General features: G+C 48.1%; 58 non-coding genes across 58 annotated transcripts; all 58 read right to left on the bottom strand.

Annotated features, from left to right (window-relative positions):
- Positions 1-66: 66 nt before the first annotated feature.
- On the bottom strand, positions 67-138 carry TRNAD-GUC (transfer RNA aspartic acid (anticodon GUC)). The gene has a single exon. It is a non-coding gene; the product is annotated as a tRNA-Asp (tRNA).
- A 94-nt stretch (positions 139-232) lies between these two features.
- On the bottom strand, positions 233-304 carry TRNAD-GUC (transfer RNA aspartic acid (anticodon GUC)). Its single transcript has one exon. It is a non-coding gene; the product is annotated as a tRNA-Asp (tRNA).
- Positions 305-543: 239 nt separating this feature from the next.
- TRNAD-GUC (transfer RNA aspartic acid (anticodon GUC)) lies at positions 544-615 on the bottom strand. Its single transcript has one exon. It is a non-coding gene; the product is annotated as a tRNA-Asp (tRNA).
- A 552-nt stretch (positions 616-1,167) lies between these two features.
- Positions 1,168-1,239, bottom strand: TRNAD-GUC (transfer RNA aspartic acid (anticodon GUC)). Its single transcript has one exon. It is a non-coding gene; the product is annotated as a tRNA-Asp (tRNA).
- A 239-nt stretch (positions 1,240-1,478) lies between these two features.
- Positions 1,479-1,550, bottom strand: TRNAD-GUC (transfer RNA aspartic acid (anticodon GUC)). Its single transcript has one exon. It is a non-coding gene; the product is annotated as a tRNA-Asp (tRNA).
- Positions 1,551-1,789: 239 nt separating this feature from the next.
- On the bottom strand, positions 1,790-1,861 carry TRNAD-GUC (transfer RNA aspartic acid (anticodon GUC)). The gene has a single exon. It is a non-coding gene; the product is annotated as a tRNA-Asp (tRNA).
- A 239-nt stretch (positions 1,862-2,100) lies between these two features.
- Positions 2,101-2,172, bottom strand: TRNAD-GUC (transfer RNA aspartic acid (anticodon GUC)). The gene has a single exon. It is a non-coding gene; the product is annotated as a tRNA-Asp (tRNA).
- A 239-nt stretch (positions 2,173-2,411) lies between these two features.
- TRNAD-GUC (transfer RNA aspartic acid (anticodon GUC)) lies at positions 2,412-2,483 on the bottom strand. The gene has a single exon. It is a non-coding gene; the product is annotated as a tRNA-Asp (tRNA).
- A 239-nt stretch (positions 2,484-2,722) lies between these two features.
- TRNAD-GUC (transfer RNA aspartic acid (anticodon GUC)) lies at positions 2,723-2,794 on the bottom strand. The gene has a single exon. It is a non-coding gene; the product is annotated as a tRNA-Asp (tRNA).
- A 239-nt stretch (positions 2,795-3,033) lies between these two features.
- Positions 3,034-3,105, bottom strand: TRNAD-GUC (transfer RNA aspartic acid (anticodon GUC)). Its single transcript has one exon. It is a non-coding gene; the product is annotated as a tRNA-Asp (tRNA).
- A 239-nt stretch (positions 3,106-3,344) lies between these two features.
- On the bottom strand, positions 3,345-3,416 carry TRNAD-GUC (transfer RNA aspartic acid (anticodon GUC)). The gene has a single exon. It is a non-coding gene; the product is annotated as a tRNA-Asp (tRNA).
- Positions 3,417-3,656: 240 nt separating this feature from the next.
- On the bottom strand, positions 3,657-3,728 carry TRNAD-GUC (transfer RNA aspartic acid (anticodon GUC)). The gene has a single exon. It is a non-coding gene; the product is annotated as a tRNA-Asp (tRNA).
- A 239-nt stretch (positions 3,729-3,967) lies between these two features.
- On the bottom strand, positions 3,968-4,039 carry TRNAD-GUC (transfer RNA aspartic acid (anticodon GUC)). Its single transcript has one exon. It is a non-coding gene; the product is annotated as a tRNA-Asp (tRNA).
- A 239-nt stretch (positions 4,040-4,278) lies between these two features.
- On the bottom strand, positions 4,279-4,350 carry TRNAD-GUC (transfer RNA aspartic acid (anticodon GUC)). Its single transcript has one exon. It is a non-coding gene; the product is annotated as a tRNA-Asp (tRNA).
- Positions 4,351-4,589: 239 nt separating this feature from the next.
- TRNAD-GUC (transfer RNA aspartic acid (anticodon GUC)) lies at positions 4,590-4,661 on the bottom strand. The gene has a single exon. It is a non-coding gene; the product is annotated as a tRNA-Asp (tRNA).
- Positions 4,662-4,786: 125 nt separating this feature from the next.
- TRNAD-GUC (transfer RNA aspartic acid (anticodon GUC)) lies at positions 4,787-4,858 on the bottom strand. Its single transcript has one exon. It is a non-coding gene; the product is annotated as a tRNA-Asp (tRNA).
- A 239-nt stretch (positions 4,859-5,097) lies between these two features.
- TRNAD-GUC (transfer RNA aspartic acid (anticodon GUC)) lies at positions 5,098-5,169 on the bottom strand. The gene has a single exon. It is a non-coding gene; the product is annotated as a tRNA-Asp (tRNA).
- Positions 5,170-5,410: 241 nt separating this feature from the next.
- TRNAD-GUC (transfer RNA aspartic acid (anticodon GUC)) lies at positions 5,411-5,482 on the bottom strand. Its single transcript has one exon. It is a non-coding gene; the product is annotated as a tRNA-Asp (tRNA).
- Positions 5,483-5,721: 239 nt separating this feature from the next.
- Positions 5,722-5,793, bottom strand: TRNAD-GUC (transfer RNA aspartic acid (anticodon GUC)). Its single transcript has one exon. It is a non-coding gene; the product is annotated as a tRNA-Asp (tRNA).
- Positions 5,794-6,030: 237 nt separating this feature from the next.
- TRNAD-GUC (transfer RNA aspartic acid (anticodon GUC)) lies at positions 6,031-6,102 on the bottom strand. Its single transcript has one exon. It is a non-coding gene; the product is annotated as a tRNA-Asp (tRNA).
- A 239-nt stretch (positions 6,103-6,341) lies between these two features.
- On the bottom strand, positions 6,342-6,413 carry TRNAD-GUC (transfer RNA aspartic acid (anticodon GUC)). Its single transcript has one exon. It is a non-coding gene; the product is annotated as a tRNA-Asp (tRNA).
- A 239-nt stretch (positions 6,414-6,652) lies between these two features.
- Positions 6,653-6,724, bottom strand: TRNAD-GUC (transfer RNA aspartic acid (anticodon GUC)). The gene has a single exon. It is a non-coding gene; the product is annotated as a tRNA-Asp (tRNA).
- A 239-nt stretch (positions 6,725-6,963) lies between these two features.
- On the bottom strand, positions 6,964-7,035 carry TRNAD-GUC (transfer RNA aspartic acid (anticodon GUC)). The gene has a single exon. It is a non-coding gene; the product is annotated as a tRNA-Asp (tRNA).
- An 804-nt stretch (positions 7,036-7,839) lies between these two features.
- TRNAD-GUC (transfer RNA aspartic acid (anticodon GUC)) lies at positions 7,840-7,911 on the bottom strand. Its single transcript has one exon. It is a non-coding gene; the product is annotated as a tRNA-Asp (tRNA).
- Positions 7,912-8,150: 239 nt separating this feature from the next.
- On the bottom strand, positions 8,151-8,222 carry TRNAD-GUC (transfer RNA aspartic acid (anticodon GUC)). The gene has a single exon. It is a non-coding gene; the product is annotated as a tRNA-Asp (tRNA).
- Positions 8,223-8,461: 239 nt separating this feature from the next.
- On the bottom strand, positions 8,462-8,533 carry TRNAD-GUC (transfer RNA aspartic acid (anticodon GUC)). Its single transcript has one exon. It is a non-coding gene; the product is annotated as a tRNA-Asp (tRNA).
- A 239-nt stretch (positions 8,534-8,772) lies between these two features.
- On the bottom strand, positions 8,773-8,844 carry TRNAD-GUC (transfer RNA aspartic acid (anticodon GUC)). Its single transcript has one exon. It is a non-coding gene; the product is annotated as a tRNA-Asp (tRNA).
- A 239-nt stretch (positions 8,845-9,083) lies between these two features.
- TRNAD-GUC (transfer RNA aspartic acid (anticodon GUC)) lies at positions 9,084-9,155 on the bottom strand. The gene has a single exon. It is a non-coding gene; the product is annotated as a tRNA-Asp (tRNA).
- Positions 9,156-9,394: 239 nt separating this feature from the next.
- Positions 9,395-9,466, bottom strand: TRNAD-GUC (transfer RNA aspartic acid (anticodon GUC)). Its single transcript has one exon. It is a non-coding gene; the product is annotated as a tRNA-Asp (tRNA).
- Positions 9,467-9,705: 239 nt separating this feature from the next.
- On the bottom strand, positions 9,706-9,777 carry TRNAD-GUC (transfer RNA aspartic acid (anticodon GUC)). The gene has a single exon. It is a non-coding gene; the product is annotated as a tRNA-Asp (tRNA).
- Positions 9,778-10,016: 239 nt separating this feature from the next.
- On the bottom strand, positions 10,017-10,088 carry TRNAD-GUC (transfer RNA aspartic acid (anticodon GUC)). The gene has a single exon. It is a non-coding gene; the product is annotated as a tRNA-Asp (tRNA).
- Positions 10,089-10,327: 239 nt separating this feature from the next.
- Positions 10,328-10,399, bottom strand: TRNAD-GUC (transfer RNA aspartic acid (anticodon GUC)). The gene has a single exon. It is a non-coding gene; the product is annotated as a tRNA-Asp (tRNA).
- A 239-nt stretch (positions 10,400-10,638) lies between these two features.
- On the bottom strand, positions 10,639-10,710 carry TRNAD-GUC (transfer RNA aspartic acid (anticodon GUC)). Its single transcript has one exon. It is a non-coding gene; the product is annotated as a tRNA-Asp (tRNA).
- A 239-nt stretch (positions 10,711-10,949) lies between these two features.
- Positions 10,950-11,021, bottom strand: TRNAD-GUC (transfer RNA aspartic acid (anticodon GUC)). The gene has a single exon. It is a non-coding gene; the product is annotated as a tRNA-Asp (tRNA).
- Positions 11,022-11,260: 239 nt separating this feature from the next.
- TRNAD-GUC (transfer RNA aspartic acid (anticodon GUC)) lies at positions 11,261-11,332 on the bottom strand. The gene has a single exon. It is a non-coding gene; the product is annotated as a tRNA-Asp (tRNA).
- A 240-nt stretch (positions 11,333-11,572) lies between these two features.
- On the bottom strand, positions 11,573-11,644 carry TRNAD-GUC (transfer RNA aspartic acid (anticodon GUC)). Its single transcript has one exon. It is a non-coding gene; the product is annotated as a tRNA-Asp (tRNA).
- A 239-nt stretch (positions 11,645-11,883) lies between these two features.
- On the bottom strand, positions 11,884-11,955 carry TRNAD-GUC (transfer RNA aspartic acid (anticodon GUC)). Its single transcript has one exon. It is a non-coding gene; the product is annotated as a tRNA-Asp (tRNA).
- Positions 11,956-12,194: 239 nt separating this feature from the next.
- On the bottom strand, positions 12,195-12,266 carry TRNAD-GUC (transfer RNA aspartic acid (anticodon GUC)). The gene has a single exon. It is a non-coding gene; the product is annotated as a tRNA-Asp (tRNA).
- Positions 12,267-12,506: 240 nt separating this feature from the next.
- Positions 12,507-12,578, bottom strand: TRNAD-GUC (transfer RNA aspartic acid (anticodon GUC)). Its single transcript has one exon. It is a non-coding gene; the product is annotated as a tRNA-Asp (tRNA).
- Positions 12,579-12,818: 240 nt separating this feature from the next.
- TRNAD-GUC (transfer RNA aspartic acid (anticodon GUC)) lies at positions 12,819-12,890 on the bottom strand. The gene has a single exon. It is a non-coding gene; the product is annotated as a tRNA-Asp (tRNA).
- Positions 12,891-13,129: 239 nt separating this feature from the next.
- Positions 13,130-13,201, bottom strand: TRNAD-GUC (transfer RNA aspartic acid (anticodon GUC)). Its single transcript has one exon. It is a non-coding gene; the product is annotated as a tRNA-Asp (tRNA).
- Positions 13,202-13,440: 239 nt separating this feature from the next.
- Positions 13,441-13,512, bottom strand: TRNAD-GUC (transfer RNA aspartic acid (anticodon GUC)). The gene has a single exon. It is a non-coding gene; the product is annotated as a tRNA-Asp (tRNA).
- Positions 13,513-14,063: 551 nt separating this feature from the next.
- Positions 14,064-14,135, bottom strand: TRNAD-GUC (transfer RNA aspartic acid (anticodon GUC)). Its single transcript has one exon. It is a non-coding gene; the product is annotated as a tRNA-Asp (tRNA).
- Positions 14,136-14,375: 240 nt separating this feature from the next.
- TRNAD-GUC (transfer RNA aspartic acid (anticodon GUC)) lies at positions 14,376-14,447 on the bottom strand. The gene has a single exon. It is a non-coding gene; the product is annotated as a tRNA-Asp (tRNA).
- Positions 14,448-14,686: 239 nt separating this feature from the next.
- Positions 14,687-14,758, bottom strand: TRNAD-GUC (transfer RNA aspartic acid (anticodon GUC)). Its single transcript has one exon. It is a non-coding gene; the product is annotated as a tRNA-Asp (tRNA).
- A 551-nt stretch (positions 14,759-15,309) lies between these two features.
- TRNAD-GUC (transfer RNA aspartic acid (anticodon GUC)) lies at positions 15,310-15,381 on the bottom strand. The gene has a single exon. It is a non-coding gene; the product is annotated as a tRNA-Asp (tRNA).
- A 239-nt stretch (positions 15,382-15,620) lies between these two features.
- On the bottom strand, positions 15,621-15,692 carry TRNAD-GUC (transfer RNA aspartic acid (anticodon GUC)). The gene has a single exon. It is a non-coding gene; the product is annotated as a tRNA-Asp (tRNA).
- A 239-nt stretch (positions 15,693-15,931) lies between these two features.
- TRNAD-GUC (transfer RNA aspartic acid (anticodon GUC)) lies at positions 15,932-16,003 on the bottom strand. The gene has a single exon. It is a non-coding gene; the product is annotated as a tRNA-Asp (tRNA).
- Positions 16,004-16,242: 239 nt separating this feature from the next.
- TRNAD-GUC (transfer RNA aspartic acid (anticodon GUC)) lies at positions 16,243-16,314 on the bottom strand. The gene has a single exon. It is a non-coding gene; the product is annotated as a tRNA-Asp (tRNA).
- A 239-nt stretch (positions 16,315-16,553) lies between these two features.
- Positions 16,554-16,625, bottom strand: TRNAD-GUC (transfer RNA aspartic acid (anticodon GUC)). The gene has a single exon. It is a non-coding gene; the product is annotated as a tRNA-Asp (tRNA).
- Positions 16,626-16,864: 239 nt separating this feature from the next.
- Positions 16,865-16,936, bottom strand: TRNAD-GUC (transfer RNA aspartic acid (anticodon GUC)). The gene has a single exon. It is a non-coding gene; the product is annotated as a tRNA-Asp (tRNA).
- Positions 16,937-17,174: 238 nt separating this feature from the next.
- On the bottom strand, positions 17,175-17,246 carry TRNAD-GUC (transfer RNA aspartic acid (anticodon GUC)). Its single transcript has one exon. It is a non-coding gene; the product is annotated as a tRNA-Asp (tRNA).
- A 239-nt stretch (positions 17,247-17,485) lies between these two features.
- Positions 17,486-17,557, bottom strand: TRNAD-GUC (transfer RNA aspartic acid (anticodon GUC)). The gene has a single exon. It is a non-coding gene; the product is annotated as a tRNA-Asp (tRNA).
- Positions 17,558-18,108: 551 nt separating this feature from the next.
- TRNAD-GUC (transfer RNA aspartic acid (anticodon GUC)) lies at positions 18,109-18,180 on the bottom strand. Its single transcript has one exon. It is a non-coding gene; the product is annotated as a tRNA-Asp (tRNA).
- A 239-nt stretch (positions 18,181-18,419) lies between these two features.
- Positions 18,420-18,491, bottom strand: TRNAD-GUC (transfer RNA aspartic acid (anticodon GUC)). The gene has a single exon. It is a non-coding gene; the product is annotated as a tRNA-Asp (tRNA).
- Positions 18,492-18,730: 239 nt separating this feature from the next.
- On the bottom strand, positions 18,731-18,802 carry TRNAD-GUC (transfer RNA aspartic acid (anticodon GUC)). The gene has a single exon. It is a non-coding gene; the product is annotated as a tRNA-Asp (tRNA).
- Positions 18,803-19,041: 239 nt separating this feature from the next.
- On the bottom strand, positions 19,042-19,113 carry TRNAD-GUC (transfer RNA aspartic acid (anticodon GUC)). Its single transcript has one exon. It is a non-coding gene; the product is annotated as a tRNA-Asp (tRNA).
- Positions 19,114-19,353: 240 nt separating this feature from the next.
- On the bottom strand, positions 19,354-19,425 carry TRNAD-GUC (transfer RNA aspartic acid (anticodon GUC)). Its single transcript has one exon. It is a non-coding gene; the product is annotated as a tRNA-Asp (tRNA).
- Between the last annotated feature and the right edge of the window lie 115 nt (positions 19,426-19,540).

Genomic DNA, 19,540 nt, shown 5'->3' with positions numbered 1-19,540 from the left:
TTCGGACTTTGAGTGTCCATAACCAGGCGCAATCAAACGCCGAACTCCATAAAAACTTGTATCGTCCTCCCCGTCGGGGAATCGAACCCCGGTCTCCCGCGTGACAGGCGGGGATACTCACCACTATACTAACGAGGACTGACTTGGGGGAGGCGTCGGCATTAGATTCGGACTTTGAGTGTCCATAACCAGGCGCAATCAAACGCCGAACTCCATAAAAACTTGTATCGTCCTCCCCGTCGGGGAATCGAACCCCGGTCTCCCGCGTGACAGGCGGGGATACTCACCACTATACTAACGAGGACTGACTTGGGGGAGGCGTCAGCAAAGTCGGAACTGGCATTACACCCATAAAACCAAGTCAGGGTGAGGTGTCGAAATGAAACGGTGTATTTGGCCACGCATCTCCTTACTCTGTGTATATATATTTAGAGAAATATACAAAAACCAAGGTGTATATTTGACCCTACCATTAGATTCGGACTTTGAGTGTCCATAACCAGGCGCAATCAAACGCCGAACTCCATAAAAACTTGTATCGTCCTCCCCGTCGGGGAATCGAACCCCGGTCTCCCGCGTGACAGGCGGGGATACTCACCACTATACTAACGAGGACTGACTTGGGGGAGGCGTCGGCAAAGTCGGAACTGGCATTACACCCATAAAACCAAGTCAGGGTGAGGTGTCGAAATGAAACGGTGTATTTGGCCACGCATCTCCTTACTCTGTGTATATATATATTTAGAGAAATATACAAAAACCAAGGTGTATATTTGACCCTACCATTAGATTCGGACTTTGAGTGTCCATAACCAGGCGCAATCAAACGCCGAACTCCATAAAAACTTGTATCGTCCTTCCCGTCGGGGAATCGAACCCCGGTCTGCCGCGTGACAGGCGGGGATACTCACCACTATACTAACGAGGACTGACTTGGGGGAGACGTCGGCAAAGTCGGAACTGGCATTACACCCATAAAACCAAGTCAGGGTGAGGTGTCAAAATGAAACGGTGTATTTGGCCACGCATCTCCTTACTCTGTGTATATATATTTAGAGAAATATACAAAAACCAAGGTGTATATTTGACCCTACCATTAGATTCGGACTTTGAGTGTCCATAACCAGGCGCAATCAAACGCCGAACTCCATAAAAACTTGTATCGTCCTCCCCGTCGGGGAATCGAACCCCGGTCTCCCGCGTGACAGGCGGGGATACTCACCACTATACTAACGAGGACTGACTTGGGGGAGGCGTCGGCAAAGTCGGAACTGGCATTACACCCATAAAACCAAGTCAGGGTGAGGTGTCGAAATGAAACGGTGTATTTGGCCACGCATCTCCTTACTCTGTGTATATATATTTAGAGAAATATACAAAAACCAAGGTGTATATTTGACCCTACCATTAGATTCGGACTTTGAGTGTCCATAACCAGGCGCAATCAAACGCCGAACTCCATAAAAACTTGTATCGTCCTCCCCGTCGGGGAATCGAACCCCGGTCTCCCGCGTGACAGGCGGGGATACTCACCACTATACTAACGAGGACTGACTTGGGGGAGGCGTCGGCAAAGTCGGAACTGGCATTACACCCATAAAACCAAGTCAGGGTGAGGTGTCGAAATGAAACGGTGTATTTGGCCACGCATCTCCTTACTCTGTGTATATATATTTAGAGAAATATACAAAAATCAAGGTGTATATTTGACCCTACCATTAGATTCGGACTTTGAGTGTCCATAACCAGGCGCAATCAAACGCCGAACTCCATAAAAACTTGTATCGTCCTCCCCGTCGGGGAATCGAACCCCGGTCTCCCGCGTGACAGGCGGGGATACTCACCACTATACTAACGAGGACTGACTTGGGGGAGGTGTCGGCAAAGTCGGAACTGGCATTACACCCATAAAACCAAGTCAGGGTGAGGTGTCGAAATGAAACGGTGTATTTGGCCACGCATCTCCTTACTCTGTGTATATATATTTAGAGAAATATACAAAAACCAAGGTGTATATTTGACCCTACCATTAGATTCGGACTTTGAGTGTCCATAACCAGGCGCAATCAAACGCCAAACTCCATAAAAACTTGTATCGTCCTCCCCGTCGGGGAATCGAACCCCGGTCTCCCGCGTGACAGGCGGGGATACTCACCACTATACTAACGAGGACTGACTTGGGGGAGGCGTCGGCAAAGTCGGAACTGGCATTACACCCATAAAACCAAGTCAGGGTGAGGTGTCGAAATGAAACGGTGTATTTGGCCACGCATCTCCTTACTCTGTGTATATATATTTAGAGAAATATACAAAAACCAAGGTGTATATTTGACCCTACCATTAGATTCGGACTTTGAGTGTCCATAACCAGGCGCAATCAAACGCCGAACTCCATAAAAACTTGTATCGTCCTCCCCGTCGGGGAATCGAACCCCGGTCTCCCGCGTGACAGGCGGGGATACTCACCACTATACTAACGAGGACTGACTTGGGGGAGGCGTCGGCAAAGTCGGAACTGGCATTACACCCATAAAATCAAGTCAGGGTGAGGAGTCGAAATGAAACGGTGTATTTGGCCACGCATCTCCTTACTCTGTGTATATATATTTAGAGAAATATACAAAAACCAAGGTGTATATTTGACCCTACCATTAGATTCGGACTTTGAGTGTCCATAACCAGGCGCAATCAAACGCCGAACTCCATAAAAACTTGTATCGTCCTCCCCGTCGGGGAATCGAACCCCGGTCTCCCGCGTGACAGGCGGGGATACTCACCACTATACTAACGAGGACTGACTTGGGGGAGGCGTCGGCAAAGTCGAAACTGGCATTACACCCATAAAACCAAGTCAGGGTGAGGTGTCGAAATGAAACGGTGTATTTGGCCACGCATCTCCTTACTCTGTGTATATATATTTAGAGAAATATACAAAAACCAAGGTGTATATTTGACCCTACAATTAGATTCGGACTTTGAGTGTCCATAACCAGGCGCAATCAAACGCCGAACTCCATAAAAACTTGTATCGTCGTCCCTGTCGGGGAATCGAACCCCGGTCTCCCGCGTGACAGGCGGGGATACTCACCACTATACTAACGAGGACTGACTTGGGGGAGGCGTCGGCAAAGTCGGAACTGGCATTACACCCATAAAACCAAGTCAGGGTGAGGTGTCGAAATGAAACGGTGTATTTGGCCACGCATCTCCTTACTCTGTGTATATATATTTAGAGAAATATACAAAAACCAAGGTGTATATTTGACCCTACCATTAGATTCGGACTTTGAGTGTCCATAACCAGGCGCAATCAAACGCCGAACTCCATAAAAACTTGTATCGTCCTCCCCGTCGGGGAATCGAACCCCGGTCTCCCGCGTGACAGGCGGGGATACTCACCACTATACTAACGAGGACTGACTTGGGGGGGGGCGTCGGCAAAGTCGGAACTGGCATTACACCCATAAAACCAAGTCAGGGTGAGGTGTCGAAATGAAACTGTGTATTTGGCCACGCATCTCCTTACTCTGTGTATATATATTTAGAGAAATATACAAAAACCAAGGTGTATATTTGACCCTACCATTAGATTCGGACTTTGAGTGTCCATAACCAGGCGCAATCAAACGCCGAACTCCATAAAAACTTGTATCATCCTCCCCGTCGGGGAATCGAACCCCGGTCTGCCGCGTGACAGGCGGGGATACTCACCACTATACTAACGAGGACTGACTTGGGGGAGGTGTCGGCAAAGTCGGAACTGGCATTACACCCATAAAACCAAGTCAGGGTGAGGTGTCGAAATGAAACGGTGTATTTGGCCACGCATCTCCTTACTCTGTGTATATATATTTAGAGAAATATACAAAAACCAAGGTGTAAATTTGACCCTACCATTAGATTCGGACTTTGAGTGTCCATAACCAGGCCCAATCAAACGCCGAACTCCATAAAAACTTGTATCGTCCTCCCCGTCGGGGAATCGAACCCCGGTCTCCCGCGTGACAGGCGGGGATACTCACCACTATACTAACGAGGACTGACTTGGGGGAGGCGTCGGCAAAGTCGGAACTGGCATTACACCCATAAAACCAAGTCAGGGTGAGGTGTCGAAATGAAACGGTGTATTTGGCCACGCATCTCCTTACTCTGTGTATATATATTTAGAGAAATATACAAAAACCAAGGTGTATATTTGACCCTACCATTAGATTCGGACTTTGAGTGTCCATAACCAGGCGCAATCAAACGCCGAACTCCATAAAAACTTGTATCGTCCTCCCCGTCGGGGAATCGAACCCCGGTCTCCCGCGTGACAGGCGGGGATACTCACCACTATACTAACGAGGACTGACTTGGGGGAGGCGTCGGCAAAGTCGGAACTGGCATTACACCCATAAAACCAAGTCAGGGTGAGGTGTCGAAATGAAACGGTGTATTTGGCCACGCATCTCCTTACTCTGTGTATATATATTTAGAGAAATATACAAAAACTAAGGTGTATATTTGACCCTACCATTAGATTCGGACTTTGAGTGTCCATAACCAGGCGCAATCAAACGCCGAACTCCATAAAAACTTGTATCGTCCTCCCCGTCGGGGAATCGAACCCCGGTCTCCCGCGTGACAGGCGGGGATACTCACCACTATACTAACGAGGACTGACTTGGGGGGGGCCGTCGGCAAAGTCGGAACTGGCATTACACCCATGAAACCAAGTCAGGGTGAGGTGTCGAAATGAAACGGTGTAATCAAAACGCCGAACTCCATAAAAACTTGTATCGTCCTCCCCGTCGGGGAATCGAACCCCGGTCTCCCGCGTGACAGGCGGGGATACTCACCACTATACTAACGAGGACTGACTTGGGGGAGGCGTCGGCAAAGTCGGAACTGGCATTACACCCATAAAACCAAGTCAGGGTGAGGTGTCGAAATGAAACGGTGTATTTGGCCACGCATCTCCTTACTCTGTGTATATATATTTAGAGAAATATACAAAAACCAAGGTGTATATTTGACCCTACCATTAGATTCGGACTTTAAATGTTCATAACCAGGCGCAATCAAACGCCGAACTCCATAAAAACTTGTATCGTCCTCCCCGTCGGGGAATCGAACCCCGGTCTCCCGCGTGACAGGCGGGGATACTCACCACTATACTAACGAGGACTGACTTGGGGGAGGCGTCGGCAAAGTCGGAACTGGCATTACACCCATAAAACCAAGTCAGGGTGAGGTGTCGAAATGAAACGGTGTATTTGGCCACGCATCTCCTTACTCTGTGTATATATATATTTAGAGAAATATACAAAAACCAAGGTGTATATTTGACCCTACCATTAGATTCGGACTTTGAGTGTCCATAACCAGGCGCAATCAAACGCCGAACTCCATAAAAACTTGTATCGTCCTCCCCGTCGGGGAATCGAACCCCGGTCTGCCGCGTGACAGGCGGGGATACTCACCACTATACTAACGAGGACTGACTTGGGGGAGGCGTCGGCAAAGTCGGAACTGGCATTACACCCATAAAACCAAGTCAGGGTGAGGTGTCGAAATGAAACGGTGTATTTGGCCACGCATCTCCTTACTCTGTGTATATATATTTAGAGAAATATACAAAAACCAAGGTGTATATTTGACCCTACCATTAGATTCGGACTTTGAGTGTCCATAACCAGGCGCAATCAAACGCCGAACTCCATAAAAACTTGTATCGTCCTCCCCGTCGGGGAATCGAACCCCGGTCTCCCGCGTGACAGGCGGGGATACTCACCACTATACTAACGAGGACTGACTTGGGGGAGGCGTCGGCAAAGTCGGAACTGGCATTACACCCATAAAACCAAGTCAGGGTGAGGTGTCGAAATGAAACGGTGTATTTGGCCACGCATCTCCTTACTCTGTGTATATATTTAGAGAAATATACAAAAACCAAGGTGTATATTTGACCCTACCATTAGATTCGGACTTTGAGTGTCCATAACCAGGCGCAATCAAACGCCGAACTCCATAAAAACTTGTATCGTCCTCCCCGTCGGGGAATCGAACCCCGGTCTCCCGCGTGACAGGCGGGGATACTCACCACTATACTAACGAGGACTGACTTGGGGGAGGCGTCGGCAAAGTCGGAACTGGCATTACACCCATAAAACCAAGTCAGGGTGAGGTGTCGAAATGAAACGGTGTATTTGGCCACGCATCTCCTTACTCTGTGTATATATATTTAGAGAAATATACAAAAATCAAGGTGTATATTTGACCCTACCATTAGATTCGGACTTTGAGTGTCCATAACCAGGCGCAATCAAACGCCGAACTCCATAAAAACTTGTATCGTCCTCCCCGTCGGGGAATCGAACCCCGGTCTCCCGCGTGACAGGCGGGGATACTCACCACTATACTAACGAGGACTGACTTGGGGGAGGCGTCGGCAAAGTCGGAACTGGCATTACACCCATAAAACCAAGTCAGGGTGAGGTGTCGAAATGAAACGGTGTATTTGGCCACGCATCTCCTTACTCTGTGTATATATATTTAGAGAAATATACAAAAACCAAGGTGTATATTTGACCCTACCATTAGATTCGGACTTTGAGTGTCCATAACCAGGCGCAATCAAACGCCAAACTCCATAAAAACTTGTATCGTCCTCCCCGTCGGGGAATCGAACCCCGGTCTCCCGCGTGACAGGCGGGGATACTCACCACTATACTAACGAGGACTGACTTGGGGGAGGCGTCGGCAAAGTCGGAACTGGCATTACACCCATAAAACCAAGTCAGGGTGAGGTGTCGAAATGAAACGGTGTATTTGGCCACGCATCTCCTTACTCTGTGTATATATATTTAGAGAAATATACAAAAACCAAGGTGTATATTTGACCCTACCATTAGATTCGGACTTTGAGTGTCCATAACCAGGCGCAATCAAACGCCGAACTCCATAAAAACTTGTATCGTCCTCCCCGTCGGGGAATCGAACCCCGGTCTCCCGCGTGACAGGCGGGGATACTCACCACTATACTAACGAGGACTGACTTGGGGGAGGCGTCGGCAAAGTCGGAACTGGCATTACACCCATAAAACCAAGTCAGGGTGAGGTGTCGAAATGAAACGGTGTATTTGGCCACGCATCTCCTTACTCTGTGTATATATATTTAGAGAAATATACAAAAACCAAGGTGTATATTTGACCCTACCATTAGATTCGGACTTTGAGTGTCCATAACCAGGCGCAATCAAACGCCGAACTCCATAAAAACTTGTATCGTCCTCCCCGTCGGGGAATCGAACCCCGGTCTCCCACGTGACAGGCGGGGATACTCACCACTATTCTAACGAGGACTGACTTGGGGGAGATGTCGGCAAAGTCGGAACTGGCATTACACCCATAAAACCAAGTCAGGGTGAGGTGTCGAAATGAAACGGTGTATTTGGCCACGCATCTCCTTACTCTGTGTATATATATTTAGAGAAATATACAAAAACCAAGGTGTATATTTGACCCTACCATTAGATTCGGACTTTGAGTGTCCATAACCAGGCGCAATCAAACGCCGAACTCCATAAAAATACTCACCACTCCATAATAACGAGGACTGACTTAGGGGAGGCGTCGGCAAAGTCTGAACTGGCATTACACCCATAAAACCAAGTCAGGGTGAGGTGTCGAAATGAAACGGTGTATTTGGCCACGCATCTCCTTACTCTGTGTATATATATTTAGAGAAATATACAAAAACCAAGGTGTATATTTGACCCTACCATTAGATTCGGACTTTGAGTGTCCATAACCAGGCGCAATCAAACGCCGAACTCCATAAAAACTTGTATCGTCCTCCCCGTCGGGGAATCGAACCCCGGTCTCCCGCGTGACAGGCGGGGATACTCACCACTATACTAACGAGGACTGACTTGGGGGAGGCGTCGGCAAAGTCGGAACTGGCATTACACCCATAAAATCAAGTCAGGGTGAGGAGTCGAAATGAAACGGTGTATTTGGCCACGCATCTCCTTACTCTGTGTATATATATTTAGAGAAATATACAAAAACCAAGGTGTATATTTGACCCTACCATTAGATTCGGACTTTGAGTGTCCATAACCAGGCGCAATCAAACGCCGAACTCCATAAAAACTTGTATCGTCCTCCCCGTCGGGGAATCGAACCCCGGTCTCCCGCGTGACAGGCGGGGATACTCACCACTATACTAACGAGGACTGACTTGGGGGAGGCGTCGGCAAAGTCGGAACTGGCATTACACCCATAAAACCAAGTCAGGGTGAGGTGTCGAAATGAAACGGTGTATTTGGCCACGCATCTCCTTACTCTGTGTATATATATTTAGAGAAATATACAAAAACCAAGGTGTATATTTGACCCTACAATTAGATTTGGACTTTGAGTGTCCATAACCAGGCGCAATCAAACGCCGAACTCCATAAAAACTTGTATCGTCGTCCCCATCGGGGAATCGAACCCCGGTCTCCCGCGTGACAGGCGGGGATACTCACCACTATACTAACGAGGACTGACTTGGGGGAGGCGTCGGCAAAGTCGGAACTGGCATTACACCCATAAAACCAAGTCAGGGTGAGGTGTCGAAATGAAACGGTGTATTTGGCCACGCATCTCCTTACTCTGTGTATATATATTTAGAGAAATATACAAAAACCAAGGTGTATATTTGACCCTACCATTAGATTCGGACTTTGAGTGTCCATAACCAGGCGCAATCAAACGCCGAACTCCATAAAAACTTGTATCGTCCTCCCCGTCGGGGAATCGAACCCCGGTCTCCCGCGTGACAGGCGGGGATACTCACCACTATACTAACGAGGACTGACTTGGGGGGGCCGTCGGCAAAGTCGGAACTGGCATTACACCCATAAAACCAAGTCAGGGTGAGGTGTCGAAATGAAACTGTGTATTTGGCCACGCATCTCCTTACTCTGTGTATATATATTTAGAGAAATATACAAAAACCAAGGTGTATATTTGACCCTACCATTAGATTCGGACTTTGAGTGTCCATAACCAGGCGCAATCAAACGCCGAACTCCATAAAAACTTGTATCATCCTCCCCGTCGGGGAATCGAACCCCGGTCTGCCGCGTGACAGGCGGGGATACTCACCACTATACTAACGAGGACTGACTTGGGGGAGGTGTCGGCAAAGTCGGAACTGGCATTACACCCATAAAACCAAGTCAGGGTGAGGTGTCGAAATGAAACGGTGTATTTGGCCACGCATCTCCTTACTCTGTGTATATATATTTAGAGAAATATACAAAAACCAAGGTGTAAATTTGACCCTACCATTAGATTCGGACTTTGAGTGTCCATAACCAGGCCCAATCAAACGCCGAACTCCATAAAAACTTGTATCGTCCTCCCCGTCGGGGAATCGAACCCCGGTCTCCCGCGTGACAGGCGTGGATACTCACCACTATACTAACGAGGACTGACTTGGGGGAGGCGTCGGCAAAGTCGGAACTGGCATTACACCCATAAAACCAAGTCAGGGTGAGGTGTCGAAATGAAACGGTGTATTTGGCCACGCATCTCCTTACTCTGTGTATATATATTTAGAGAAATATACAAAAACCAAGGTGTATATTTGACCCTACCATTAGATTCGGACTTTGAGTGTCCATAACCAGGCGCAATCAAACGCCGAACTCCATAAAAACTTGTATCGTCCTCCCCGTCGGGGAATCGAACCCCGGTCTCCCGCGTGACAGGCGGGGATACTCACCACTATACTAACGAGGACTGACTTGGGGGAGGCGTCGGCAAAGTCGGAACTGGCATTACACCCATAAAACCAAGTCAGGGTGAGGTGTCGAAATGAAACGGTGTATTTGGCCACGCATCTCCTTACTCTGTGTATATATATTTAGAGAAATATACAAAAACCAAGGTGTATATTTGACCCTACCATTAGATTCGGACTTTGAGTGTCCATAACCAGGCGCAATCAAACGCCGAACTCCATAAAAACTTGTATCATCCTCCCCGTCGGGGAATCGAACCCCGGTCTGCCGCGTGACAGGCGGGGATACTCACCACTATACTAACGAGGACTGACTTGGGGGAGGTGTCGGCAAAGTCGGAACTGGCATTACACCCATAAAACCAAGTCAGGGTGAGGTGTCGAAATGAAACGGTGTATTTGGCCACGCATCTCCTTACTCTGTGTATATATATTTAGAGAAATATACAAAAACCAAGGTGTATATTTGACCCTACCATTAGATTCGGACTTTGAGTGTCCATAACCAGGCCCAATCAAACGCCGAACTCCATAAAAACTTGTATCGTCCTCCCCGTCGGGGAATCGAACCCCGGTCTCCCGCGTGACAGGCGGGGATACTCACCACTATACTAACGAGGACTGACTTGGGGGAGGCATCGGCAAAGTCGGAACTGGCATTACACCCATAAAACCAAGTCAGGGTGAGGTGTCGAAATGAAACGGTGTATTTGGCCACGCATCTCCTTACTCTGTGTATATATATTTAGAGAAATATACAAAAACCAAGGTGTATATTTGACCCTACCATTAGATTCGGACTTTGAGTGTCCATAACCAGGCGCAATCAAACGCCGAACTCCATAAAAACTTGTATCGTCCTCCCCGTCGGGGAATCGAACCCCGGTCTCCCGCGTGACAGGCGGGGATACTCACCACTATACTAACGAGGACTGACTTGGGGGAGGCGTCGGCAAAGTCGGAACTGGCATTACACCCATAAAACCAAGTCAGGGTGAGGTGTCGAAATGAAACGGTGTATTTGGCCACGCATCTCCTTACTCTGTGTATATATATTTAGAGAAATATACAAAAACCAAGGTGTATATTTGACCCTACAATTAGATTCGGACTTTGAGTGTCCATAACCAGGCGCAATCAAACGCCGAACTCCATAAAAACTTGTATCGTCGTCCCCGTCGGGGAATCGAACCCCGGTCTCCCGCGTGACAGGCGGGGATACTCACCACTATACTAACGAGGACTGACTTGGGGGAGGCGTCGGCAAAGTCGGAACTGGCATTACACCCATAAAACCAAGTCAGGGTGAGGTGTGGAAATGAAACGGTGTATTTGGCCACGCATCTCCTTACTCTGTGTATATATATTTAGAGAAATATACAAAAACCAAGGTGTATATTTGACCCTACCATTAGATTCGGACTTTGAGTGTCCATAACCAGGCGCAATCAAACGCCGAACTCCATAAAAACTTGTATCATCCTCCCCGTCGGGGAATCGAACCCCGGTCTCCCGCGTGACAGGCGGGGATACTCACCACTATACTAACGAGGACTGACTTGGGGAGGGCCGTCGGCAAAGTCGGAACTGGCATTACACCCATAAAACCAAGTCAGGGTGAGGTGTCGAAATGAAACGGTGTATTTGGCCACGCATCTCCTTACTCTGTGTATATATATTTAGAGAAATATACAAAAACCAAGGTGTATATTTGACCCTACCATTAGATTCGGACTTTGAGTGTCCATAACCAGGCGCAATCAAACGCCGAACTCCATAAAAACTTGTATCATCCTCCCCGTCGGGGAATCGAACCCCGGTCTGCCGCGTGACAGGCGGGGATACTCACCACTATACTAACGAGGACTGACTTGGGGGAGGTGTCGGCAAAGTCGGAACTGGCATTACACCCATAAAACCAAGTCAGGGTGAGTTGTCGAAATGAAACGGTGTATTTGGCCACGCATCTCCTTACTCTGTGTATATATATTTAGAGAAATATACAAAAACCAAGTTGTATATTTGACCCTACCATTAGATTCGGACTTTGAGTGTCCATAACCAGGCCCAATCAAACGCCGAACTCCATAAAAACTTGTATCGTCCTCCCCGTCGGGGAATCGAACCCCGGTCTCCCGCGTGACAGGCGGGGATACTCACCACTATACTAACGAGGACTGACTTGGGGGAGGCGTCGGCAAAGTCGGAACTGGCATTACACCCATAAAACCAAGTCAGGGTGAGGTGTCGAAATGAAACGGTGTATTTGGCCACGCATCTCCTTACTCTGTGTATATATATTTAGAGAAATATACAAAAACCAAGGTGTATATTTGACCCTACCATTAGATTCGGACTTTGAGTGTCCATAACCAGGCGCAATCAAACGCCGAACTCCATAAAAACTTGTATCGTCCTCCCCGTCGGGGAATCGAACCCCGGTCTCCCGCGTGACAGGCGGGGATACTCACCACTATACTAACGAGGACTGACTTGGGGGGAGCCGTCGGCAAAGTCGGAACTGGCATTACACCCATAAAACCAAGTCAGGGTGAGGTGTCGAAATGAAACGGTGTATTTGGCCACGCATCTCCTTACTCTGTGTATATATATTTAGAGAAATATACAAAAACCAAGGTGTATATTTGACCCTACCATTAGATTCGGACTTTGAGTGTCCATAGCCAGGCGCAATCAAACGCCGAACTCCATAAAAACTTGTATCATCCTCCCCGTCGGGGAATCGAACCCCGGTCTCCCGCGTGACAGGCGGGGATACTCACCACTATACTAACGAGGACTGACTTGGGGAGGGCCGTCGGCAAAGTCGGAACTGGCATTACACCCATAAAACCAAGTCAGGGTGAGGTGTCGAAATGAAACGGTGTATTTGGCCACGCATCTCCTTACTCTGTGTATATATATTTAGAGAAATATACAAAAACCAAGGTGTATATTTGACCCTACCATTAGATTCGGACTTTGAGTGTCCATAACCAGGCGCAATCAAACGCCGAACTCCATAAAAACTTGTATCATCCTCCCCGTCGGGGAATCGAACCCCGGTCTGCCGCGTGACAGGCGGGGATACTCACCACTATACTAACGAGGACTGACTTGGGGGAGGTGTCGGCAAAGTCGGAACTGGCATTACACCCATAAAACCTAGTCAGGGTGAGTTGTCGAAATGAAACGGTGTATTTGGCCACGCATCTCCTTACTCTGTGTATATATATTTAGAGAAATATACAAAAACCAAGGTGTATATTTGACCCTACCATTAGATTCGGACTTTGAGTGTCCATAACCAGGCCCAATCAAACGCCGAACTCCATAAAAACTTGTATCGTCCTCCCCGTCGGGGAATCGAACCCCGGTCTCCCGCGTGACAGGCGGGGATACTCACCACTATACTAACGAGGACTGACTTGGGGGAGGCGTCGGCAAAGTCGGAACTGGCATTACACCCATAAAACCAAGTCAGGGTGAGGTGTCGAAATGAAACGGTGTATTTGGCCACGCATCTCCTTACTCTGTGTATATATATTTAGAGAAATATACAAAAACCAAGGTGTATATTTGACCCTACCATTAGATTCGGACTTTGAGTGTCCATAACCAGGCGCAATCAAACGCCGAACTCCATAAAAACTTGTATCGTCCTCCCCGTCGGGGAATCGAACCCCGGTCTCCCGCGTGACAGGCGGGGATACTCACCACTATACTAACGAGGACTGACTTGGGGGGAGCCGTCGGCAAAGTCGGAACTGGCATTACACCCATAAAACCAAGTCAGAGTGAGGTGTCGAAATGAAACGGTGTATTTGGCCACGCATCTCCTTACTCTGTGTATATATATTTAGAGAAATATACAAAAACCAAGGTGTATATTTGACCCTACCATTAGATTCGGACTTTGAGTGTCCATAACCAGGCGCAATCAAACGCCGAACTCCATAAAAACTTGTATCATCCTCCCCGTCGGGGAATCGAACCCCGGTCTGCCGCGTGACAGGCAGGGATACTCACCACTATACTAACGAGGACTGACTTGGGGGAGGTGTCGGCAAAGTCGGAACTGGCATTACACCCATAAAACCAAGTCAGGGTGAGGTGTCGAAATGAAACGGTGTATTTGGCCACGCATCTCCTTACTCTGTGTATATATATTTAGAGAAATATACAAAAACCAAGGTGTATATTTGACCCTACCATTAGATTCGGACTTTGAGTGTCCATAACCAGGCCCAATCAAACGCCGAACTCCATAAAAACTTGTATCGTCCTCCCCGTCGGGGAATCGAACCCCGGTCTCCCGCGTGACAGGCGGGGATACTCACCACTATACTAACGAGGACTGACTTGGAGGGGGCCGTCGGCAAAGTCGGAACTGGCATTACACCCATAAAACCAAGTCAGGGTGAGGTGTCGAAATGAAACGGTGTATTTGGCCACGCATCTCCTTACTCTGTGTATATATATTTAGAGAAATATACAAAAACCAAGGTGTATATTTGACCCTACCATTAGATTCGGACTTTGAGTGTCCATAACCAGGCGCAATCAAACGCCGAACTCCATAAAAACTTGTATCGTCCTCCCCGTCGGGGAATCGAACCCCGGTCTCCCGCGTGACAGGCGGGGATACTCACCACTATACTAACGAGGACTGACTTGGGGGAGGCGTCGGCAAAGTCGGAACTGGCATTACACCCATAAAACCAAGTCAGGGTGAGGTGTCGAAATGAAACGGTGTATTTGGCCACGCATCTCCTTACTCTGTGTATATATATTTAGAGAAATATACAAAAACCAAGGTGTATATTTGACCCTACCATTAGATTCGGACTTTGAGTGTCCATAACCAGGACCAATCAAACGCCGAACTCCATAAAAACTTGTATCGTCCTCCCCGTCGGGGAATCGAACCCCGGTCTCCCGCGTGACAGGCGGGGATACTCACCACTATACTAATGAGGACTGACTTGGGGGGGGCCGTCGGCAAAGTCGGAACTGGCATTACACCCATAAAACCAAGTCAGGGTGAGGTGTCGAAATGAAACGGTGTATTTGGCCACGCATCTCCTTACTCTGTGTATATATATTTAGAGAAATATACAAAAACCAAGGTGTATATTTGACCCTACCATTAGATTCGGACTTTGAGTGTCCATAACCAGGCGCAATCAAACGCCGAACTCCATAAAAACTTGTATCATCCTCCCCGTCGGGGAATCGAAACCCGGTCTGCCGCGTGACAGGCGGGGATACTCACCACTATACTAACGAGGACTGACTTGGGGGAGGTGTCGGCAAAGTCGGAACTGGCATTACACCCATAAAACCAAGTCAGGGTGAGGTGTCGAAATGAAACGGTGTATTTGGCCACGCATCTCCTTACTCTGTGTATATATATTTAGAGAAATATACAAAAACCAAGGTGTATATTTGACCCTACCATTAGATTCAGACTTTGAGTGTCCATAACCAGGCCCAATCAAACGCCGAACTCCATAAAAACTTGTATCGTCCTCCCCGTCGGGGAATCGAACCCCGGTCTCCCGCGTGACAGGCGGGGATACTCACCACTATACTAACGAGGACTGACTTGGGGGAGGCGTCGGCAAAGTCGGAACTGGCATTACACCCATAAAACCAAGTCAGGGTGAGGTGTCGAAATGAAACGGTGTATTTGGCCACGCATCTCCTTACTCTGTGTATATATATTTAGAGAAATATACAAAAACCAAGGTGTATATTTGACCCTACCATTAGATTCGGACTTTGAGTGTCCATAACCAGGCGCAATCAAACGCCGAACTCCATAAAAACTTGTATCGTCCTCCCCGTCGGGGAATCGAACCCCGGTCTCCCGCGTGACAGGCGGGGATACTCACCACTATACTAACGAGGACTGACTTGGGGGAGGCGTCGGCAAAGTCGGAACTGGCATTACACCCATAAAACCAAGTCAGGGTGAGGTGTCGAAATGAAACGGTGTATTTGGCCACGCATCTCCTTACTCTGTGTATATATATTTAGAGAAATATACAAAAACCAAGGTGTATATTTGACCCTACCATTAGATTCGGACTTTGAGTGTCCATAACCAGGCGCAATCAAACGCCGAACTCCATAAAAACTTGTATCGTCCTCCCCGTCGGGGAATCGAACCCCGGTCTCCCGCGTGACAGGCGGGGATACTCACCACTATACTAACGAGGACTGACTTGGGGGAGGTGTCGGCAAAGTCGGAACTGGCATTACACCCATAAAACCAAGTCAGGGTGAGGTGTCGAAATGAAACGGTGTATTTGGCCACGCATCTCCTTACTCTGTGTATATATATTTAGAGAAATATACAAAAACCAAGGTGTATATTTGACCCTACCATTAGATTCGGACTTTGAGTGTCCATAACCAGGCCCAATCAAACGCCGAACTCCATAAAAACTTGTATCGTCCTCCCCGTCGGGAAATCGAACCCCGGTCTCCCGCGTGACAGGCGGGGATACTCACCACTATACTAACGAGGACTGACTTGGGGGAGGCGTCGGCAAAGTCGGAACTGGCATTACACCCATAAAACCAAGTCAGGGTGAGGTGTCGAAATGAAACGGTGTATTTGGCCACGCATCTCCTTACTCTGTGTATATATATTTAGAGAAATATACAAAAACCAAGGTGTATATTTGACCCTACCATTAGATTCGGACTTTGAGTGTCCATAACCAGGCGCAATCAAACGCCGAACTCCATAAAAACTTGTATCGTCCTCCCCGTCGGGGAATCGAACCCCGGTCTCCCGCGTGACAGGCGGGGATACTCACCACTATACTAACGAGGACTGACTTGGGGGAGGCGTCGGCAAAGTCGGAACTGGCATTACACCCATAAAACCAAGTCAGGGTGAGGTGTCGAAATGAAACGGTGTATTTGGCCACGCATCTCCTTACTCTGTGTATATATATTTAGAGAAATATACAAAAACCAAGGTGTATATTTGACCCTACCATTAGATTCGGACTTTGAGTGTCCATAACCAGGCGCAATCAAACGCCGAACTCCATAAAAACTTGTATGGTCCTCCCCGTCGGGGAATCGAACCCCGGTCTCCCGCGTGACAGGCGGGGATACTCACCACTATACTAACGAGGACTGACTTGGGGGAGGCGTCGGCAAAGTCGGAACTGGCATTACACCCATAAAACCAAGTCAGGGTGAGGTGTCGAAATGAAACGGTGTATTTGGCCACGCATCTCCTTACTCTGTGTATATATATTTAGAGAAATATAAAAAACCAAGGTGTATATTTGACCCTACCATTAGATTCGGACTTTGAGTGTCCATAACCAGGCGCAATCAAACGCCGAACTCCATAAAAACTTGTATCGTCCTCCCCGTCGGGGAATCGAACCCCGGTCTCCCGCGTGACAGGCGGGGATACTCACCACTATACTAACGAGGACTGACTTGGGGGAGGCGTCGGCAAAGTCGGAACTGGCATTACACCCATAAAACCAAGTCAGGGTGAGGTGTCGAAATGAAACGGTGTATTTGGCCACGCATCTCCTTACTCTGTGTATATATATTTAGAGAAATATACAAAAACCAAGGTGTATATTTGACCCTACCATTAGATTCGGACTTTGAGTGTCCATAACCAGGCGCAATCAAACGCCGAACTCCATAAAAACTTGTATCGTCCTCCACGTCGGGGAATCGAACCCCGGTCTCCCGCGTGACAGGCGGGTATACTCACCACTATACTAACGAGGACTGACTTGGGGGGGGCCGTCGGCAAAGTCGGAACTGGCATTACACCCATAAAACCAAGTCAGGGTGAGGTGTCGAAATGAAACGGTGTATTTGGCCACGCATCTCCTTACTCTGTGTATATATATTTAGAGAAATATACAAAAACCAAGGTGTATATTTGACCCTACCATTAGATTCGGACTTTGAGTGTCCATAACCAGGCGCAATCAAACGCCGAACTCCATAAAAACTTGTATCGTCCTCCCCGTCTGGGAATCGAACCCCGGTCTGCCGCGTGACAGGCGGGGATACTCACCACTATACTAACGAGGACTGACTTGGGGGAGGTGTCGGCAAAGTCGGAACTGGCATTACACCCATAAAACCAAGTCAGGGTGAGGTGTCGAAATGAAACGGTGTATTTGGCCACGCATCTCCTTACTCTGTGTATATATATTTAGAGAAATATATAAAAACCAAGGTGTATATTTGACCCTACCATTAGATTCGGACTTTAAATGTCCATAACCAGGCCCAATCAAACGCCGAACTCCATAAAAACTTGTATCGTCCTCCCCGTCGGGGATTCGAACCCCGGTCTCCCGCGTGACAGGCGGGGATACTCACCACTATACTAACGAGGACTGACTTGGGGGAGGCGTCGGCAAAGTCGGAACTGGCATTACACCCATAAAACCAAGTCAGGGTGAGGTGTCGAAATGAAACGGTGTATTTGGCCACGCATCTCCTTACTCTGTGTATATATATTTAGAGAAATATACAAAAACCAAGGTGTATATTTGACCCTACCATTAGATTCGGACTTTGAGTGTCCATAACCAGGCGCAATCAAACGCCGAACTCCATAAAAACTTGTATCGTCCTCCCCGTCGGGGAATCGAACCCCGGTCTCCCGCGTGACAGGCGGGGATACTCACCACTATACTAACGAGGACTGACTTGGGGGAGGCGTCGGCAAAGTCGGAACTGGCATTACACCCATAAAACCAAGTCAGGGTGAGGTGTCGAAATGAAACGGTGTATTTGGCCACGCATCTCCTTACTCTGTGTATATATATTTAGAGAAATATACAAAAACCAAGGTGTATATTTGACCCTACCATTAGATTCGGACTTTGAGTGTCCATAACCAGGCGCAATCAAACGCCGAACTCCATAAAAACTTGTATCGTCCTCCCCGTCGGGGAATCGAACCCCGGTCTCCCGCGTGACAGGCGGGGATACTCACCACTATACTAACGAGGACTGACTTGGGGGAGGCGTCGGCAAAGTCGGAACTGGCATTACACCCATAAAACCAAGTCAGGGTGAGGTGTCGAAATGAAACGGTGTATTTGGCCACGCATCTCCTTACTCTGTGTATATATATTTAGAGAAATATACAAAAACCAAGGTGTATATTTGACCCTACCATTAGATTCGGACTTTGAGTGTCCATAACCAGGCGCAATCAAACGCCGAACTCCATAAAAACTTGTATCGTCCTCCCCGTCGGGGAATCGAACCCCGGTCTCCCGCGTGACAGGCGGGGATACTCACCACTATACTAACGAGGACTGACTTGGGGGGGGCCGTCGGCAAAGTCGGAACTGGCATTACACCCATAAAACCAAGTCAGGGTGAGGTGTCGAAATGAAACGGTGTATTTGGCCACGCATCTCCTTACTCTGTGTATATATATTTAGAGAAATATACAAAAACCAAGGTGTATATTTGACCCTACCATTAGATTCGGACTTTGAGTGTCCATAACCAGGCGCAATCAAACGCCGAACTCCATAAAAACTTGTATCGTCCTCCCCGTCGGGGAATCGAACCCCGGTCTCCCGCGTGACAGGCGGGGATACTCACCACTATACTAACGAGGACTGACTTGGGGGAGGCGTCGGCAAAGTCGGAACTGGCATTACACATAAAACCAAGTCAGGGTGAGGTGTCGAAATGAAACGGTGTATTTGGCCACGCATCTCCTTACTCTGTGTA

This window comes from Crinia signifera, chromosome 11, assembly GCF_055691185.1.
Source record: "Crinia signifera chromosome 11, ASM5569118v1, whole genome shotgun sequence".
Classification (NCBI taxonomy): Eukaryota; Metazoa; Chordata; class Amphibia; order Anura; family Myobatrachidae; genus Crinia; species Crinia signifera.
The sequence above is the reverse complement of the archived record's forward strand: the minus strand, read 5'-3'. Positions and strand labels throughout refer to the sequence as shown.